The 19,485-nt window shown below is 43.4% G+C and overlaps 1 long non-coding RNA gene across 1 annotated transcript in view; it reads right to left on the bottom strand.

The window, feature by feature from the left end:
• LOC138844261 (uncharacterized) overlaps positions 1-19,485 on the bottom strand; it is a 92,652-nt gene that overhangs the window by 70,811 nt on the left and 2,356 nt on the right. The gene's annotated exons all lie outside the window — the stretch shown is intronic.

Here is a 19,485-nt window from a genome sequence, read left to right as displayed (position 1 = left end):
CAGGATTCAAACCTGGGCCCACCAACAGCCAGGCCTCCTCCATGCTAGCTAAGGGGAAAGAAGACCATAAAATAGAGAGAGGAGCAAGCACATTCAGGTGGCAGGATGCAGATGAGGACTATTAGAAGGAACCAGGAGAAATTAGGAGGAAGAGGAGCCAGTGCTGTGGCATAGCCGGTAAAGCTGCTGCCTGTGGTGCCGGCATCCCAAAGGGGTTCCATTTTGAGTCCCAGCTGCTCTACTTCCAATCCAGCTCTCTGCTATGGCCTGGGAAATCATAGAAGATGGCCCACGTCCTTAGGCCCCCTACACCCACGTGGGAGAACTGGAAGAAGCTCCTGTCTCTTGGCTTTAGGTCGGCACAACTCCAGCCATTGCAGCCATCTGGGGAGTGAGCCAGTAGATGGAAGACCTCTCTCTCTCTCTCTCTCTCTCTCTCTCTGCCTCTGTCTTTATATAACTCTGCCTTTCAAATAAATAAATCTTTTTTTAAGATTTATTTTATTTATTTGAAAGTCAGAGTCACACAGAGAGAGGAGAGGCAGAGAGAGAGTGAGGTCCTCCATCCGCTGGTTCACTCCCCAGATGGCTGCAACAGCTGGAGCTGCACCGAACCAAAGCCAGGAGCCAGGAGCTAGGAGCCAGGAGCTTCCTCCAGGTCTCCCAAACGGGTGCAGGGGCCCAAGGACTTGAACCATCTTCTACTGCTATCCCAGGCCATAGCAGAGAGCTGGATCGGAAGAGGAGCAGCCGGGATTAGAACTGGCGCCCACATGGGATGCTGGCCAAGGCTTTAACCCACTGCATCACAGCGCCTGCCCCAATAAATAAATCTTTAAAAAAATAAAGAAATTAGGAAGAAGAACAGGAATAAAGAACTTTTAAAAGTCTTTTCTGTTTCCCTGACCATATAAGTAAAACAAGTTCATTCTAAAACAGCCAGGAACTAAATTGCAGTCACCCAGCCATCTTCCCTGCTCCATTGTCAGACAACCACTTCTAACCAACAAGCCCAGCACTTTACAGTGTCACAGGAGGCAGGGGAGAAGACTAAGGAAGGCAGGGTTGCTCAGTAAGGCCGGTTGTAGAAGAGTCTGGGCCAGTTAGCTTGGTGTTGGGAAGGATGGTCCACAGCAGGGTGGGGGCAGGGGAGTAGGTCAGCTGAGGGGCAGGAGTAGGCAAGTTAGGCTTGGAGTGAATCTGATGTGGGAGGCAGGGGGCAGAGGACAAACAGCTCCAAAATAAGGGGGCCGGAGCATAGTGTTGCAGGGTAGGAAACACTTTCTGTGTGATGGACCCTTTTGGCAATCCAGTGAAGCTTCTGGACCACCTCTCAGAGTAAGATTTTAATGCCTAAATGACATACAAGGGATTACAGCAGGGAGACACTTGGAATGAAGACCTCTCATAAGGACCCTCCCAGCTTCAAGACTGAGTACTTCTGCGAAGTGTGCATTCTTAGAAACTACCTGTGGTCTTCCAAATCTTGCACACCCTGTTAGTATAGAAAACCAAAATGCACCCCAAATTGTGGTTGGCTCCCCACCTCTAGCTCCAGACTATGATTTTTAGACAAGGACCACCTTCAGATGAACCACACACTCTACGCTGAAAACAAGTTGTATTAGAATGTCAACATCACACCCCTATTTGTCTACTTCAGAGGGATGCTGGCAGGATAGAAGATGTGATGAAGACCTCATGTGTGCCGATCAAGTTTCACAGCATTACAAACCCATTTCCACCAAGTCACAGAGGCCCATAGTCCTGGTACCTCACTCATCACAACAGGCTCATGATGTGCTGCACACACTTAAGATGGCCACCGTCTTGCCTGGCGGCTGGATCTGTCCCCGTTGGGTGTGTATCCTCACAGCTGGGCTGTGGAGGCAGGGTGAGGCAGAGCAAATAGGATTCTGCACTGAGACGCCTGGGCATATTCAGGGTTTAAGTTTGCAATGAAATTCAGAAAATCAGCTATGACTGTTCTTGGACTAGGTCAGGGGCAGCCAGGGCTCCAGGCAGATTCCAGAGGTACACTGGGGCACACACTAAGCAAGTGGCTTTCTGAGATTTTTCCCTATCATCCATTCAATCAGGAACTGGTTGTGCCTGCCTAAGAAGCCTATTAATACAGTATAGAAAGGGGTTCACTTGAAAGAATCCTATCTATTCTTCAGTTATTATTTTATATTTTGTTTTAAGCTACCAGAGTAGGTCAATAAGAAAAGAGCTCTTCTACCCCATTAGCTGTTGCTTGAAGTGAAATTATCATACCAATGACATCCATTGTTGGAAGACTATTTTGCATTGGCCCCATGTAATGTGACATGAAGAGAAAAAGTGTGTAGCAGAATCCTGATATGGAAATCCAGACTTAAAAATCATTCTCTCATGGCTTGGCATCCTTGGGATGAATTGGTCATAGTTTTCAACAACTTAGATCAAAGCCAAATGCTGTTTGCATTCAGACAGTGATTCAGGGACCATGTCTTATTTGGTTTCTTTGAAAACAGAGCACAGACATTTTTTCATACCTTTGAGAGAAATCTTTTGGCTGCCAAATTTGTGCATTGTAAATTTTCTTGTACCCTAATACAGAGTTCTACATCTTGTATCCAATGTCTCTTTTGGAGTATCCCTATACTGAGTTGCCTATTACAATGATGGTCTCCTGATGTAATGTGGAAAAAAAAATAGGCCAACTGGTAAAGATAAAAAATAAATGAGAGTAAATAAAACACATATGGAACTTCTACTTTCAGAGTTAAAATGTATATGAGGATGTATGCAAATCAGCCATCCAAATAGAAATGCAGACTGGGTTAGAGTCAGGCACAATTACGAAGCAGCCAAGTTTGCTTTCTCTGGCCTTTTATTCTCCTGACCTGGGTATTTTCATAACCTGTACCTCTCTTCTGTTTTCAATTTACCCTCTGACCCTTCTGTACACCTAGAGAATTAGAACTGTCCACAGTCACTACCCACTTCAGAAGTCTTCTCCCCACCCCCTCCCGACACTTCCTTTTCCTTCTACAACATCCCCTCCTTAAAATCCACATGATCTGTGTCTTTTTCCTAGAGCCTTGCTCATAAGTGAGAAGTATTTAAATGACTATCCTTTAGAAAAATACTAAGTCATAGCAAATTCCTGACCCTAGTACACTGATGATATGTTTTCTTGATTTTGCTTAGTTCATTTAACAGATTGTATTGAGGGCCTATTCTGCAGGGATCAATAGCTTTGGTGTAGTGGGAATTACTTGAGGTGAAGTTGTAAAATGGGGGGAGGGGGCATCTCCCCCAAAGGTGAAACAGCAATTGGGAGATGATGCAAGTTGATTTTATTTTATCTAACAAATGTTTTATCCCACATAGTCTGTGACAGGCATTGTTCTAAATGCTTGGCAAATATGACCTCACGTACTCCTCAAAGCAAATACTTTTATAATATTCATTCTCTTTTTGCAGGTGGAGAGACAAACACAGACAGAGTAAGTGACTTCCCCAAGATTGCTCAGCTATTAAATGTGGAGCCAGGACCGAATCTCAGCAGTTTGGCTCCAGGGTTGGGAGTGCTTAAATCATCTTGACTCTGCTTCTCCAGCTGCCAAGTGCAGGACACAGACAAGGGCTCTGAGTTTGATGTCAACATCCATTCCAGGTGAGCTAATGAGGTCAAAGAGGTCTTTATGACAGTCATCGTTCACCCTGGCTGCTCACTGGAGTCTCCTGGGAAGCTTTCACAAGGTCCTAATGCCCAGGTCCCATCTGGGTTGATTGAATGAGAATCTCTGGGGCAAGGCCTGGCCATTACATGACAAGCTTGCCTGGGTGTTCTAAGGGACAGCTAACACCGAGAATCATGGCAGGGACGGGTCTCCAGGTCTGCCTCCTCTCAAGCGTGGTGTGCAGCTCAGAGGGAAAGGAGGAGGTTTCAGGTGGGAGATGAGGGTGGGTGGAAAACCTGGTCCTCTGGTCCTCTCTTCTCTCCCACCGTCAGGATTCTGCATGTTCCCCCAGCCTTCCATCTTCTTTCTCCTCTTCTCTGACCTTGTCTCCCTCTTCCTTCCCTTTGTTTCCTCTTCTGTGTCAACACTTTCAACCTGGTCTTCTGTTCAGCTTCCTGCTGAGTCTTATTTCCTCCTCTGCCTCTTCAAGTTCACAGCCTTTCAGTCATTTCACTTAGCAGGGCTTAGAAAGGGAGCAGGGGTAGAGTCATGGTGCTCAAATGATTAATGACACAAATTCACAGGGCTCCTGGAGGAATTAAAGGAGGGACTGGGATGCATCTACCTGCTTCTCAAATAGTATGATTAGTTTGAATACTGCAAGGACTATGTTCTGTGGGTGCCCAAATTTTGCAGGGAATATTAGTTTCCTATTGCTGCAATAATAAGTTGCCTTCAACGTAGAGTCTCCGTTAGCTAAGGTCAAGATTTTGGCAGGGCTGTGTTTTCTGAATGCTCTAGGAAAGAGTAGGCTTCATTGCATTTTCCAGATTGTGGGAACCACTCACATTCCTTGGTTAATGACCCCTTCCTGAATCTTCAATGCTTGCAGCATAGCATCTCTATGGCCCTGCTTCCATATGGGTATCTGCATTTTTCAGGGGTCTTTAGAAAGACACACTTGGTAGGATATGTATTTAGTTGTTTGAAGCCAGATCTGTTAGGAAAATTGTGTCACATGATTATGGCAGCTGACAAGTCCCACAACAAGTTGTCTACAGACCAGAAACCCTGGGATGATGATAGCATGGCTCATTCCACGTCCAAAGGCCCCAGAACCAGGGAAGCCAAGGGTTTAACTCTAAATTTCAGGCCAACAGCCCGAGTGCCAGCAAGGGTGCTATTGGTGTGAGTCCTGGAATCCAAAAGCCATCAAATTTGGAAATCTGACATCCAAAGCAGGAATGGAGTGCATTCAGACATCCAAGTTCTCAGGGCCAAAGACCAATTTGCCTTCTGAATTTTTTTTTCAAAAAGATCTATTTATTAATTTGAAAGTCTTAGTGACACAGAGAGAGAGGGAAAGAGACAGAGACAGAGGTTCTCTTCTCAAAATGCTACAATACCTGAGGCTGGATCAGGTCAAAGTCAGAAGCACAGAAACCCATCCAAGCCTCCTACTTAGGTGGCAGGGACGACAGTGTTTGAGCCATCATCTGCTGCAACCTAGGCACATTAGCAGGAAGGTGGATCAGAAGCAGGGTAGTTGGAACTCAAACTGGCCCTTCAATATGGGATGCCAGTGTCAAAAGCTGCAGCTTAACGGGGTGTGCGATAATGCCCACCCCTTGCCTCCTGTATGTTTTCTCTCCAGACCCCCAGCCAGTTGATGGTACCTTCCCACACTGAGCCCAGGTCTTCCCACCCAGTCTACACAGACTTACTTGTTCATCTAATTTGGAGACACCCCCATAGACAAACCCAAAATAATGCTTCCCCAAGTTTCTGGGCAGCCCTTAATCTAATCAAGTTGACATTAAAAAATTAACCAATTCTTTCTCTGACTCTTCTTATGTCTTCTTCTTTTTATTTTTTAAGAACTTGTGAATACATTGGGCTCTCTTCCATAATCTATAACAGTCTCTATTTCAAGGTCAACTGATTAGCAACCTTAATTCTATCTGCAACCTGAAGTCCCTTTTGTCCAATAACCTAACATATTAATAGGTTCCAAGGATTAGGGTGTAGAGCTTTTGTGGCGTCATTATTCTCCCTACCACATAAAGCCTCACAGAGCAGGATGAGGTTGGTAGCAAAGGTCTTTTCATGTAGCTGGAACAGCAAGTGCAAAGGCTAATGAGAGCATGCAAGGCAGGATTTGATAAACTGTAAGTAGCTCAGTATCACCTAGCAGTGTCATTTAACAGTTTGTTACACATGTAATTTATATAATCTATTTTCCTCTTTAATTTGATATAATAATTATCTTTACCAAATATCTCACCAAAATGGTTTACAATAAACAGTACTCTATGGAGGCAGAATAGAGTGTGTGCTTTGCAGCAATAGGAGGTTGTGTTCTAGTCTTACCTCTGTCACTTATTAGCCCAAATCTGAGAATTAAATGAGATCAGGAATCTCAAGTACTTTGCTTAGCCTTGGCATATGATAATCCCTTAATAAATGTGGGTTGGTATTACCATGACTAAACTGTGCCTTAAGCTGACCACTTATAACTTGCCACCCTTGTTTTCTAAACGTCTTTCTTGCTAGAAGGAAAAAGAAAGCAGTGACAGGAAGAACATTTCTGACCTATGCAACCTGCTAAGATAACATCATGATTATCAGGTTCAAACTGTCTAACTGCTGTGCCTTAAGTTCAACCTAGAATCTAAGGACTCAGTGCTCCTGCCCCTTATGCCAACAACCCCACACAATATCTACAGCTAGAATTTTAAATGGCATTTAGTGATGAAACAGAAGACAGAAAAGCATGGGGTTAGGGAAGATGTTCAAGGATGAACTGAAACTTTTAAAGGTAGAATTGATAACAAGCCCCAAAATGAGTGGGACTCCTGGGCTGGCACTTGTGTATAATTCCTTTCCTGTTTCTGAATGCTATTGTGGGAAAACCTTGGAGACTCTATTTTATCTGTCAATGAGAAAATGCCCAATCTCAATAGGAATTTTGGAATGCATATACTTCCTCTTAGGTGCTGTGTTCTTGGACCACATTTGTTAACCAATAACCAAGAACATGTGGAAATGGGCTTGCTTTTCAAGGTAGTGGTCTGACAACCAAGTGGGTAAGCTATTCCATCTGACCCCCAAAATTTGACCAGGTCATCTGAAAGGGGCCACTGTGTAATTCCTAGGGAAGTAGAATGGCTCTTGCTTAACATACTGACCAAAGGGTAAGGGGATCTTGAAGAGAGCATCAGCTACAACTTAATTTTTATTTTTTATTTTCATCTAAAGCTTTTATTTAATAAATATGAATTTCATAGGTATAACTTTTTATTATAGCAGTTCTTCCCCCATACCCGCCCTCCTACCCCCATACCATCCCACCTCCTATTCCCTCTCCTATCTCATCCTTCATTAAGATTCATTTTTAATTATCTTTATATACAGAAGATCAACTCTATGCTAAGTAAAGATTTCAACAGTTTGCACCCACACAGACACACAAAGTATATAGTACTGTTTGAAGACTAGTTTTACCATTAAGCCTCTTAGTACAACACATTAAGGACAGAGGCTCTACATGGGGAGCAAGTGCACAGTGATTGCTGTTGTTGATTTAACAATTGACACTCTTATTTATGATGTCAGTGATCACCTGAGGCTCTTCTCATGAGCTGCCAAGGCTGTGGAAGCCTCTTGAGTCCACAAACTCCGACATTATTTAGACAGGGCCATAATCCAAGTGGAAGTTCTCTCCTCCCTTCAGAGAAAGGTACCTCCTTCTTTGATGGCCTGTTCTTTCCACTGGGATCTCACTCACAGAGATCTTTCAGGAAGCTCATTTTTTGTCACAGTGTCCTGTGTCCTGGCTTTCCATGCCTGAAATGCTCTCATGGGCTTTTTAGCCATATCTGAATGCCTTAAGGGTTGATTCTGAGGCCAGGTGCTGTTTAGGGCATTTGTCATTCTATGAGTCTGCTGTGTGGCCTGTTTTCCATGTCGGATCATTCTCTCCTTTTTAATTCTATTATTATTAGCAGACACTTGGTCTTATTTATGTGATCCCTTTGACACTTAATCCTATCTTTATGATCAGTACAACTTAATTTTTAAAAAGGACTCAAATGAGGGGAGGGATGCAGGTGGGAGAGATGTTATGGGGGGGAAGCCATTGTAATCCATAAGCCGTACTTTGGAAATTTATATTCATTAAATAAAAGTTAAAAAAAAAAAGGACTCAAATGATGTCACAGAAGCTACCTATTAGATGGTTCCCTTTGAAGTCAGTCTTGCTTTTCTTTATACCCTCCATGACACCTCAAACAGTTTTGGTACCTCTATAAATTGTTGTAACAAAAACTTTTCTTAAAAAACTAGAAGGGGGGGATAGTGCTGTGGCATAATGAGTAAAGCCACCAACTGCAGTGCTGGCATAACATATGGGCTGCTCCACTTCCAATTCAGCTCTCTGCTATGGCCTGGGAAACCAGTGGAAGATGATCCAAGTACTTGGGCCCCTGCACCCATGTGGGAGACTTGGAAAAAGCACCTGGCTTCTGGCTTTGGATCAGCCCAGCTCCAGCTGTTATGACCACCGGAGAGTGAACCAGCAGATGGAAGACCTTTCTCTCTCTCTCCCTGCCTCCCTCCCGTTCTCCCTCCCTCCCTGTGTAACTTTGCCTTTCAAATAAAATATGTAAGAAAAAAAAGTAGAAGGGATTTACAGGTTCTCACCAATAAAAGTTAAGAGGTCAGGCGGAGATCAAGTGTGTTCCACCAGCACCCTGGCTCCTATTCTCTGAGCGTTCTCCACTCTGCCCTCTGCTGACTGACAGCTGCTTCCGCAGGCTGAAAGATGTTGCCTTCCATTTTGTGTCTCCATAAGAAGAGGAAGAGATGGCTGGCGCCGCAGCTCACTAGGCTAATCCTCTGCCTGTGGTGCCAGCACCCTGGGTTCTAGTCCCAGTTGGGGCGCCGGATTCTGTCCTGGTTGCCCCTCTTCCAGGCCAGCTCTCTGCTGTGGCCTGGGAGTGCAGTGGAGGATGGCCCAAGTGCTTGGGCCCTGCACCCGCATGGGAGACCAGGAGGAAGCACCTGGCTCCTGGCTTCGGATCGGCACAGCGCACCATTTGGGGGGTGAACCAACGGCAAAGGAAGACCTTTCTCCCTGTCTCTCTCTCACTGTTTAACTCTTCCTGTCAAAAAAAATAATAAAATTAAAAAAAATATGTTTTCTTTTCACTCCTCATTAGCCTACATTGGGTCACATGCCTGTTTTTTCTTATATTAATTTATTTTCAAAGATTTTTGATTAACATGTAACACTTGTACATTTTTATGGGGCACAGTGCATATTTTAACACATCTACATGGCATAAATCAATTAACTGCCTTTCCATTGACTTATCCTTTGTGTATTTGGAGCCTAGCAACTCTTCCAGTTTTTATATGGTATATAATACATGATCTTGAATTCTAGTCACCTCACTGGGCTGTAGAACATGAGAACTTTCTATCTCTATCTGACTTTGTTTTGATTCCTGTTATTCAACTCCTTCAACAACTCTTTCCTTTCCCCTCGCCATTCACAACCTCTAGTAGTCTTTTGTAACTTCAAATTCACTACTTTTAATGACTTATATGAGAGGGAACATATGGTACTTGTCTTTCTGTGTCTGATATTTCACTAAATATAATGATCTTCAGCTCCATTCATTTTGCTGCAGATGTCAAGATTTCATTCTTTTTATGGTAAAATGATACTCCATTGTGTATATAACCACATTTTCTTTATCTGCTCATCCATTGATATATATCGGGTTGATTCCGTATGTTGGTTATTGTGAAAAGTGCTGCAATGAACATGGGAGTGCAGGTATCTCATATGCTGATTTAATTTCTGTAGGATATAATCCAGAAATGGGATAGCTAGGTCATATGGTAGAGCTATTCTTAGTTTTTTGAGGAATCTCCATGCTGTTCTCCATAATGGCTGTACTAATTTGCATTCCTACCAACAACATAAAAGGGTTCTATTTTCTCTATATCCTTGCCAGCTTTTGTTATTTTTTGTCTTTTTGATAATAGCCATACTAACACTGGTGATATGATATATTTTGATTTGAATTTCCTTAAAGGCAGGTAATATTGAGTATTTTTTCATAGATTTGTTAGCTATTTTCAATTCTTCTGCTGAGAAATATTTATTCATATCCCTTGCCCATTTCTCAGCTGAATTGTTTTATTGTTGTTATTGAGCTTTTTCAGTTCCTTATATATTCTGGGTTTTAGTCCTTTGTCACATGAATAGCTTACAAATATTTCCTCCCATTCTGTTGCTTGTCTCTTCACTCTGTTGATTGTTTCCTTTGATGTCAGAAGCTTCTTAGTTTGATATGATCCCTTTTGTTGATTTTGCTTTTGAGCAGTCGTTGCCTATGCCAATGCCTCAAATGGTTTACTCTTTCTCCTAGTAGTTTCATCGTTTCAAGTCTTACATTTATATCTTTGATCCATTTTGAGTTAATTTTTGTATAGCATGAAAAGTAGGGAGGAGGATGTCACCTTCATTCCTCTGCATATGGTTTACCCAGCATCATTTATTGTAGAGACCAGTCTTTCTTCAGTAGAAATCTTTGATGTCTTCATGAAAGATCAGTTGGATTTTGATTTGTGGATTAATTTCTGGGATCGCTATTCTGTTCTGTTGGGCTGTGTGTCTGTTTTTATGACAGTATCATGCTGTTTTGGTTATAATAGCTCTGTAGTATGTCTTGAAATCTGCTATCATATGTCCAGCTTTGTTCTTTGGCTCAAGATTGCTCTGGGTATTTGGGATCTTTTGTGCTTCCATTTACATTTGAGGGTTATTTTTCTGAGTTCTATGAAGAGTGGCATTGGTATTTTGATGGAAATTCATTGAATCTGTAAATTCCTTTGGGCAATATGGACACTTCAGTAATAATAGTTCTTCCAACCCATGAAGTGTTTTACAACTTTCATTGAAGAGGTTTGGTTAAGTTTGAAGGTATTTTTATGGCTTTTGTGAATAGGATTGCTCTTGTAATTTCTGTCAGTGAGTTTGTTATTGGTACATAGAAATGCTACTGATTTCTGTGTGTTCGTTTACTATCCTACAACCTAACTAAAAGTGTTTTTCAGTTCTAATAGTCTCTTGGTGGAGTCTTTAGTCTTCAGTTTATCTTTCATCATGTCATCTGCAAACAGGAATAATTTGATTCCCTGCTTTCTTATTTTATGCCTTTAATCTCTTTCTCTTGCCTAAATCTGTGGCTCAAACTTCTTATTCTTAAATAAGAGTGTTGAGGGGCCGGCGCTGTGGTGTAGCCAGTGAAGCCTCTGCCTGAAGTGCCGGCGTCCCATCTGGATGCCGGTTTGAGTTCCAGCTGCTCAACTTCCGATCCAGCTCTCTGCTATGGCCTGGGAAAGCAGTGGAAGAGGACTCAAGTCCTTGGGCCCCTGTACCCATCCTGGCTTCGGATCAGTACAGCTCCGGCCATTGCGGCCATTTGGGGAGTGAACCAGCAGATTGAAGACCTGTCTCTCTCTCTGCTTGTGTGTCTCTGTAACTCTGCCTTTCAAATCTGGTTCCTGATCATACAGGAAATTCTTTCATCTTTTCTCCGTTTAATATGCTGTTAATTGGGGTTTGTCATAAGTAGCCTTTGTTATGCTGTTATTTTCATCGTATATAATAATTTGTTCAAGGTTTTATCAAGAGTGGATATCAAATTTTTTTTAATTTATTTATTTGACAGATAGAGTTAGACAGTGAGAGAGAGAGACAGAAAGAAAGGTCTTCCTTCCATTGGTTCACTCCCCAAATGGCTGCCATGCCCAGCGCTGCGCTGATCCAAAGCCAGGAGCCAGGTGTTTCTTCTTTATCTCCCATGCAGGTGCTGGGGCCCAAGCACTTGGGCCATCCTCCACTGCCCTCGTGGGCCACAGCAGAGAGCTGGACTGGAAGAGGAACAACCAGGACTAGAACTGGTGCCCATATGGGATGCCGGCACTGCAGCTGGAGGATTAACCTAGTGCACCACAGCGCCAGCCCCAAGTGGATATTGAATTTTATTGAATACTTTTTTTCTACCTGTTGAGATGATCATATGGTTTTTGTTCTTCAATGTGTTGATGTGATGTATTGTGTTTACTGATTTGCATATGTTGAGTCATTTCTGTATCCCTGGGATAAATCTCACTTGATTATGATGAATGGTATTTTTAATTTGTTTTAAAATTTTATTTGCTAGCATTTTGTTGAGAATTTTTGTATCTATGTTTATACAGGATATTGGTCTATAGTTTTCCTTTGTTGCCGTGAGCTTGTCTGGCTTTGAATCAAACTAATGCTGGTTTCATAAAATGAGTTGGGAAGGTATATTTCCTTTTTGATTTTGGGGAACAATTTGAGAAGAATTGGTATTATTTCTTCCTTAAAACTTTAATAGAATCCAACCAATAAGTATTTGATCCTGAGCTTTTCTTTTTTGCGAAGATTCTAATTATGGATTCAGATTCATTATTTGTTGTTTTCTAAAAAAATCCTAAGTACATAGGTTTTTGTTGTTTTCAAGTTTCTATTTCAATGGTTTCTGCTCTGACCTTTATTATTTTTTCCTTCCTTCCACTGACTTCAGGTTTATTTTGTTCATGTGCCTGTTTTGAACAAATCTCTGTGTCCATAGAAATGCCCTGCACTGATTGGCTTAGGCTTAGATTTATGAGCCATTCATTTTGACCAGAGGAGTGGGATTTCTTTCAGAATCATCAAGCCCTATCCAGCTGGGGCTGGAGTCAGCTTCCCCAGAAGCTCTTGAGCTATGCCTCTTATCAAAAAGTGAAGCCCCTACTTACACATGTATGCTGGCCATTGTTACAGTTCCCATTCAATTTTTCAAAAACTCAGGAATTTAAACAGAACCCCCCAGCAGTTCAGAAACCAGTCCATGGTCTCCCAGTAAGAGGTAGAGTTGAGATTTCCAGGGTTTTCTAATTCCAAAGTCCACCCCTCTTCCAAGGGACCACTGTGTTTGAGTAAATAAAGAAATAAATGGCCGGTGCCGTGGTTCAATAGGCTAATCCTCCACCTAGCGGCACCGGCACACCGGGTTCTAGTCCCGGTCGGGGCGCTGGATTCTGTCCTGGTTGCCCCTCTTCCAGGCCAGCTCTCTGCTGTGGCCCGGGAGTGCAGTGGAGGATGGCCCAAGTGCTTGGGCCCTGCACTCCATGGTAGACCAGGAGAAGCACCTGGCTCCTGGCTTCGGATCAGCGTGGTGCACCGGCCATAGCGCGCCAGCCGTGGTGACCATTGGAGGGTGAACCAACGGCAAAAGGAAGACCTTTCTCTCTGTCTCTCTTTCTCACTATCCACTCTGCCTGTCAAAAAAAAAGGGGGGGGGGGCGGACGTTTGGCACAGTGGTTAAGACACTATTTGGGATGTCCGCATCCCATATCAGAATTCCTGGGTATGAATATCAGCTCGGCTTCTGATTCTGTTTTGTGTACCCTGGGAAGCAGCATGTGATTGCTCAGGTGCTTGGGTCCCAGACACTCACGTGGGAGATCCAGATTAAGTTCTCTGTTCCAAGCTTTGGCCTGGCTCAGCCCTGGGGGTTATGGGTATTTGGGGAGTGGATCAGTAGATGGAACATCTCTTATTTTCTCTTTCCCTCTCTGCCTTTCAAATGAAGAAATAAATGTCTAGTGGAAGCTGGGTCTCCTGCCCTTAGAATAGTAGTTAATATGAGAAACTTTCTATTGAGCCACTCCCATATCAAATGGGCCACACTTTCTCTGCATCTGCGTTCTTTTTTTTTTTTTTTTTTTTTTTTAATTTTTTGACAGGCAGAGTGGACAGTGAGAGAGAGACAGAGAGAAAGGTCTTCCTTTACTGTTGGTTCACCCTCCAATGGCCGCTGCTGCTGCAGTGCTGCGGCTGGCGCACCGCGCTGATCTGATGGCAGGAGCCAGGTGCTTCTCCTGGTCTCCCATGCGGGTGCAGGGCCCAAGCACTTGGGCCATCCTCCACCGCACTCCCGGGCCACAGCAGAGAGCTGGCCTGGAAGAGGGGCAACCAGGACAGAATCCGGTGCCCCGACCGGGACTAGAACCCGGTGTGCCGGTGCCGCTAGGTGGAGGATTAGCCTATTGAGCCACGGCGCTGGCCTGCATCTGCATTCTCATCTGTACAACTGAAGTTGTACTAGATCCTACATCAGTGAGATGTTGTGAGAATTAAATGAGGTGCTACAGATAAAGAACTTGGATCAGTGTCCGCAACCTGAAATAAGTCAACATTCTTATCCAGGATGCAGGTGTACGACTGGTCAGTTAGCCAACGGACAAGAAAGTTCCCCCTTCCCTGCTCTATAGAGTTGAGTGCACAGGAATGTGTACATATATGAAATCCTCCTTTGTCCTCTAGCATCATGGCAATTTAGGATTAGTAGAAAAATTCTAAGTTCATTTAAACCCCCTCACAGATGCACTTACAACTTGAGATGAGTCAGAGAGGAATCAGAAAACCAGGAAATCACTTTTGTTTTTTCAGAACAAACGAATTTTTTGATCTCAATTATTCTGATGACATTCTAATGCCGCCTTGCCTTCTTCATTTCCTTTCATTTTAAAAATTTTATCATTCTATCTCTATCCTCATTCCCTATTTTCTGTTTCTTATTTCTTTTCTTCCTCATTCAGTGAATGTTTTCTTTTTTTGGGTGGAATTCAGGTGTGGTATGAATGATCTGGTTTGGTGTGGTATGAGGGAGGTAATGGGTGTCTGTTATAGAAGGTGTCAAGGTGTAGGGAGGCAAGACATCCTCCTCCTAACTCCATGCTTTGCACTGAGACTTTGAATTTCCTTCCTCAAGATATAGGAAATAATATTTTAATCTTCAGATTACAATGAAGAGCTGGGGTGTGCAGAAAGAAAAGGACAGGTAAGTAGATTTTGGGGAATGTTAAAATGATTTTACTCATATACAAAGAAAAGCTATCAGTGCTATTCACCATTACTGAATGCAGGGAAACCTTTCTTTCACTCATTAATCCATTAATTCAATTAGCATTGATTACTTACTTACTAGGACCCAATACTGTCGGAAGCCATGAAAGACTTAGGAAGAAAAGTAAGATACAGCCACGGGGGAGAGTGCTTACAGAAGGCAGTTATGGATAACATCTTGACCAGGCAATTAATTTTGCAGCACTATATATGCATTTAAGTGGCCAGTGTGAATGTTATGTAGTAAAAGAATAACTTGCTATTTGTGGGATATTCCATGTATCTGTAGGTTTGCCTTTATTTTGGCAAGCTCTTTGTAGATATATCTTAGCGATATGTTAAGCAACATCCACTTTTCTGAAAGTTTAGATGCATCTCAATTGGGTTTATATAAAATAATCAGAAAAATTCACCAATCATAATATAGAGAGCCATTATATAGAGTAAAATATTTCACAATTTTTCAGTTGCATTTGGAGTGACAAATTTTAGACTCTGATTTACACTAGAAGAGAAAAAGAGGTATGATTCTATGTATCTAATAGGTATAAACAAGAATTTTTAAAAACTGCATCACTGGGCCAGCATTGTGGCATAGTGGGTAAAGCTTCTGCCGAAGACACTGGCATCCCATATGGGTGCCACTTCAAGTCCCGGCTGCTCCACTTTCTATCCAGCTCCCTACTAATGCACCTGGGAAAGCAGTGGAGTATGGTACAAGTGCCTGGGCCCCTGCCACCTAGGTGGAAGACCTGGAATAAGCTCCTGCTCCTGGCCTTGGCCTGGCCCAGCCCTGGTTCTTATGGCCATTTTGGGAAGTAAACCAGTGGATGGAAGATTCTCTTCTCTCTGTCTCTCTCTCTAACTCTTTCAAATAGGTAAAACAAATCTTTTAAAAAAAGTTACATTACTAAAAATAAATAAATAAGAAACTGCATCATTGATGTGTAAGCACAAGAGTGTGAGCTGACCAATGTTTGTGGCAAAGTCAGTGGAAAGATAAACTTGTTTTATTTGGGTTTCAAGTCCTGATAAATATAATGTAAAATTTGCTGCATCCCACCATTTGTACTACTAGCTCAGGAAGGTAAAATGGAAAATTTCCATCTTATACATTGAGTTCCCCTCTTTAATTTGGCTAACACTGACTTTTTCCACTGCATTTCTACATCCTGGACTCTTGCCAGCTTGTATGTGTGTGCATGTGCTTTAATAGCTAGGCATACTATCACTTGTGCCATTAGCTCAACTTGTTTGCATTTTGGGCTTCAAACTTGTTTCTCTCTATGAATGCTCTATTGGCATAGGAATCTGATCATAGTTCTTGGCAAGTCTGTAAATGGTTTGCTGTGAGATCACTCAGACTGACACAAATAACGGTCCTGAAGATTGGCTGTTAGGATGTTCTTCTGGGAGTGTTCCATTGCTGTAGCTATGAGCTGTGAATGTTCCTGTTTTGTACTCTAGCTTTGTGTGGTCCTTGTCTTCTATGGCCTTTCTGATGCTTATGCCTCCACTTTGAATGATCTTTTAAAATGCTTATTTATTCTGTGTTTGTTATTCAAAAGGAGAGTGTCAGAAGAAGAGAGAGGGAGAGAAAGAGGGAAACAGAGATATATCAATCTCTATCCACCAGTTCACTCCTCAAATGCCTGAAACTATTAGGGCTGGGCCTGGCAAAAGCCAGGAGCCAGGAACTCCATCCAGATCTCTCTCATGGATGGCGGGGACCCAGGTACTTGACCCATCATTTGCTGCCTTCCAGGGTGCATATTAGCAGGAAGGAGGATGGGAAGCAGAGATTCTAGGAGTCAAACCAGACACTCTGATATGGGATGTGGCTATCTGATATGGGATGTGGCTTAACCTGCTGCTCTACAAATGGCTACCCTAGAATGGTTTCCTTTTGTTATCAGTTCTCCTTTCATTTTCTGATGTCCACCTCAAACCACAGCTATTCCATGCCACTTGGTAGGGAATTATTCCTCCCTCCTCCATGTCCACTGCACACTGTGCTCATCTGACACTGATCACAAAATGCCTCCTGCTTTATTCTGCTGCAATAGGCTTCGTGTGGTTTTTCAGAAGGATAGAAATGTTAAAAGAACTTAGGGTTTCTAGAATGGCAAACCTAGCTCTGTCTCTAACTTTGTTTACTGAGCTTCAACTTCTTTGCTTCTAAACAGGGTATTACTAATGACCATCTCATATGACCACTTGGAAGAATGGGTGAGATCATACATGCAAAGACTCCCAACTTCTTGAGGGTTTGCTGTCTCCCAGGCACTGGACAGAAAGCTTTATGTAACATCCTCCCATGCAGAAAGTGTTGATTTCTTTAGTCTCAATTGTTGGACAGAGTAGGCATTAATGAGAACTGGACATTAGTTGGCAGCAGGGCCCTGTCTGCTGAGTCAGCTTCCCTGAGTCAGTGGTTGAGGCACATACAATGCAGGTCTCTAGAGAGTGAAGTTACTGAATGGGCTGCAGTTCCCACCTATCTGCCTGAAGGGCTGCCAGGGTGTGATTCCCCAGCATGATGGAGCGCTCACAGGGAGGGGAGAGTAGTACATCTGAACTGCATTATCTCCTTTCCCACTGTCTCTCACCACTCCTGCCTCTCCCACCCCAACTGACCAATTCAACCCAGAAGAGGTACAGATCTGATTGTGAGTCACTCCAGGAGTGTGTTGGTCTCTGCCTTTTTACTATGCCTCATGGAATATCAGGGCATTGTGGATCAACATTCTTGCCCTGCTCATTCATCATTACTCCAAATTCAACCAAAGCATTGTACCTGTGCAATGGAAATGTCTTAGGGATGTCAGGGATCCATGAAAATCACATCTAAACAAAATGAAAAATCCTACCCTTGGGTACTTATAAATGAAGAGAATTCGGGGTACTTGCAAATCAATAACCCAAAACTTTTCCACTGTTTTCTTTTTATAAGCCATTGATTAAAGTAGGGTATAGAACCACATAATTTTTTTTCTTCCAGCTAAGCTACTCCCATCAAGTGGGTAGTTTTGGAAAATTCTGTAACCCCTAGGACACCATTTCATGCATCAAAACCATTGTATTTGAAATGATGTTTGAAGGAAGTTGGAAAGGTGTTTTTGCAACCTCTTTGCAGGTTTGTCTTGTTCCTGGGGAGCAGTTGTATAGTCTGAAAGTGTGATGAACACAATTTCCCATTCTGCATGGAAGGATCAATGTTCCCATCTTGCTCTGCAAGGCTGGAGTTAATGAGGAGGAGTTTTTATGTGAAGGTCAGGCATGTTGCAATAACCAGCCAGAATTGAATAGTCATGGCAGTTCTACCACTTGGCTTCTTTGTTTTTGTCATGCTGCTGCATGCTTCATTTTATGAATATTTTCTTTTCTTATGTGTGGTTGAATCCATCTCTTGACATCTTGGGCTTTGAGACTTGCCTTTAACGGGCCATGAGGCACAGAGAGAGAAACTGGAAACTGGACAGAATGTCATATCTGAAACATGTATTTATTCTCCTCCCTCTACTTCTGCTGACAGATACTCTGGTGATTAATATTCTGAAGAATCTGTTTCTTAAGGAGAAGGAGAAGGAAGAGGAGCACGAGACACAGAAAAAAGTATTGTGAAAACTGACTTTCTTTTGCTGATGTTCATGTCATGGATGAAGACAAGGTCTAGTAATAGTCCTGCTGAAATGAGATAAATGAAAATTGCTTGGCTTCTTGAGCTAAGTCGTTCATGTTCTTCAGGATTCTATCTTGATCTTGGCGTCTACTCCCTGAAGGCTGATTTGTGTTTGAGTGAGAGCAGAACAGGCTGCCAGGGCTGAGGAAATCCCAAGTGTCTTGGGGCATCCTCATTCATTTCATCGCTGCAGAAAGTCCTAGCTGGGGGACTGTGTGCGTTTCATAACTAGATTCCCAAGAATCGAGAATTCACAGTATGGGCAACTGTGGCAACACGTGTGAAGCCATTAAAATCAGGCCCTCTGCAGACCACCATTTGAGGGCTAACAGAAAGGCAGGGTGGGGTGGGGTCACAGCTTAGGTGGGACTTGAAGCCTGAAGCAGAGGATGATGAATTCTTAAGGAAAAAGCTCTATTTGGCATGCCAGGTGCCTCTGTACCTGGAAGTTGGTGTTCAGAACTGTACACCTTTGCTACATTTTCATCACCTTCGTGGCTTCCCTAATAACTGGGAAAGCTGCCTAAGACATCCTTTCTGCCTTACCTGTCCAGTTCTGAAACTGTCAGGCTAATCGGATCCCCTAGATTAGAAAGATCCTTTTAGGATTTTTTTTTTTTTTTCACTTTTTAGTTTTCAATCTCTCCCTGTTACTCCTGAGTATTTTCCCCCTTCTCGTTCTTTATGGCTTGTCACCAAATCCTGTGGAAACGGTGACGCTTTTTCATTAGAGAGAGAGAGAGAGAGAGAGACAGTTTTCAACCAAAAAGGCCAGGAAGAAGGCAAGGGTCTCCCCACTGTTACCCTGTACCCTGCCTTGGAGTTCGACTCCGCGCACAGGAGAAGGAGTGTGTGTGTGAATGAGTGGAGAGCAAGACACAGGCTCGGCCTTGGAATTGGCCGGCCCGGTGACCGGCGAGCCCGCCCCCACCCCTCCCCCCCTGGCGCTCGCACTCAGGAAGCAGCTGGCTGCAGGCCGGCCCTCGCGGCCGCACACACATCCACACTCCTCGCCGGGCCGCCTCCCTCCCTCCCTCCCTCCCTCTTCCCCCTTCCCCTCTGCCGTGCAGCGCGTCCACACTGCGCCGCCCGGGCAGCCCAGAGCGCGGCGCGCACGGGCACAGGCGCCGGGAGC

Source organism: Oryctolagus cuniculus, chromosome 1 (genome assembly GCF_051225735.1).
Source record: "Oryctolagus cuniculus isolate XC-2025 breed Fujian yellow rabbit chromosome 1, ASM5122573v1, whole genome shotgun sequence".
Classification (NCBI taxonomy): Eukaryota; Metazoa; Chordata; class Mammalia; order Lagomorpha; family Leporidae; genus Oryctolagus; species Oryctolagus cuniculus.
This window is presented reverse-complemented; position numbering and strand designations above follow the sequence as displayed.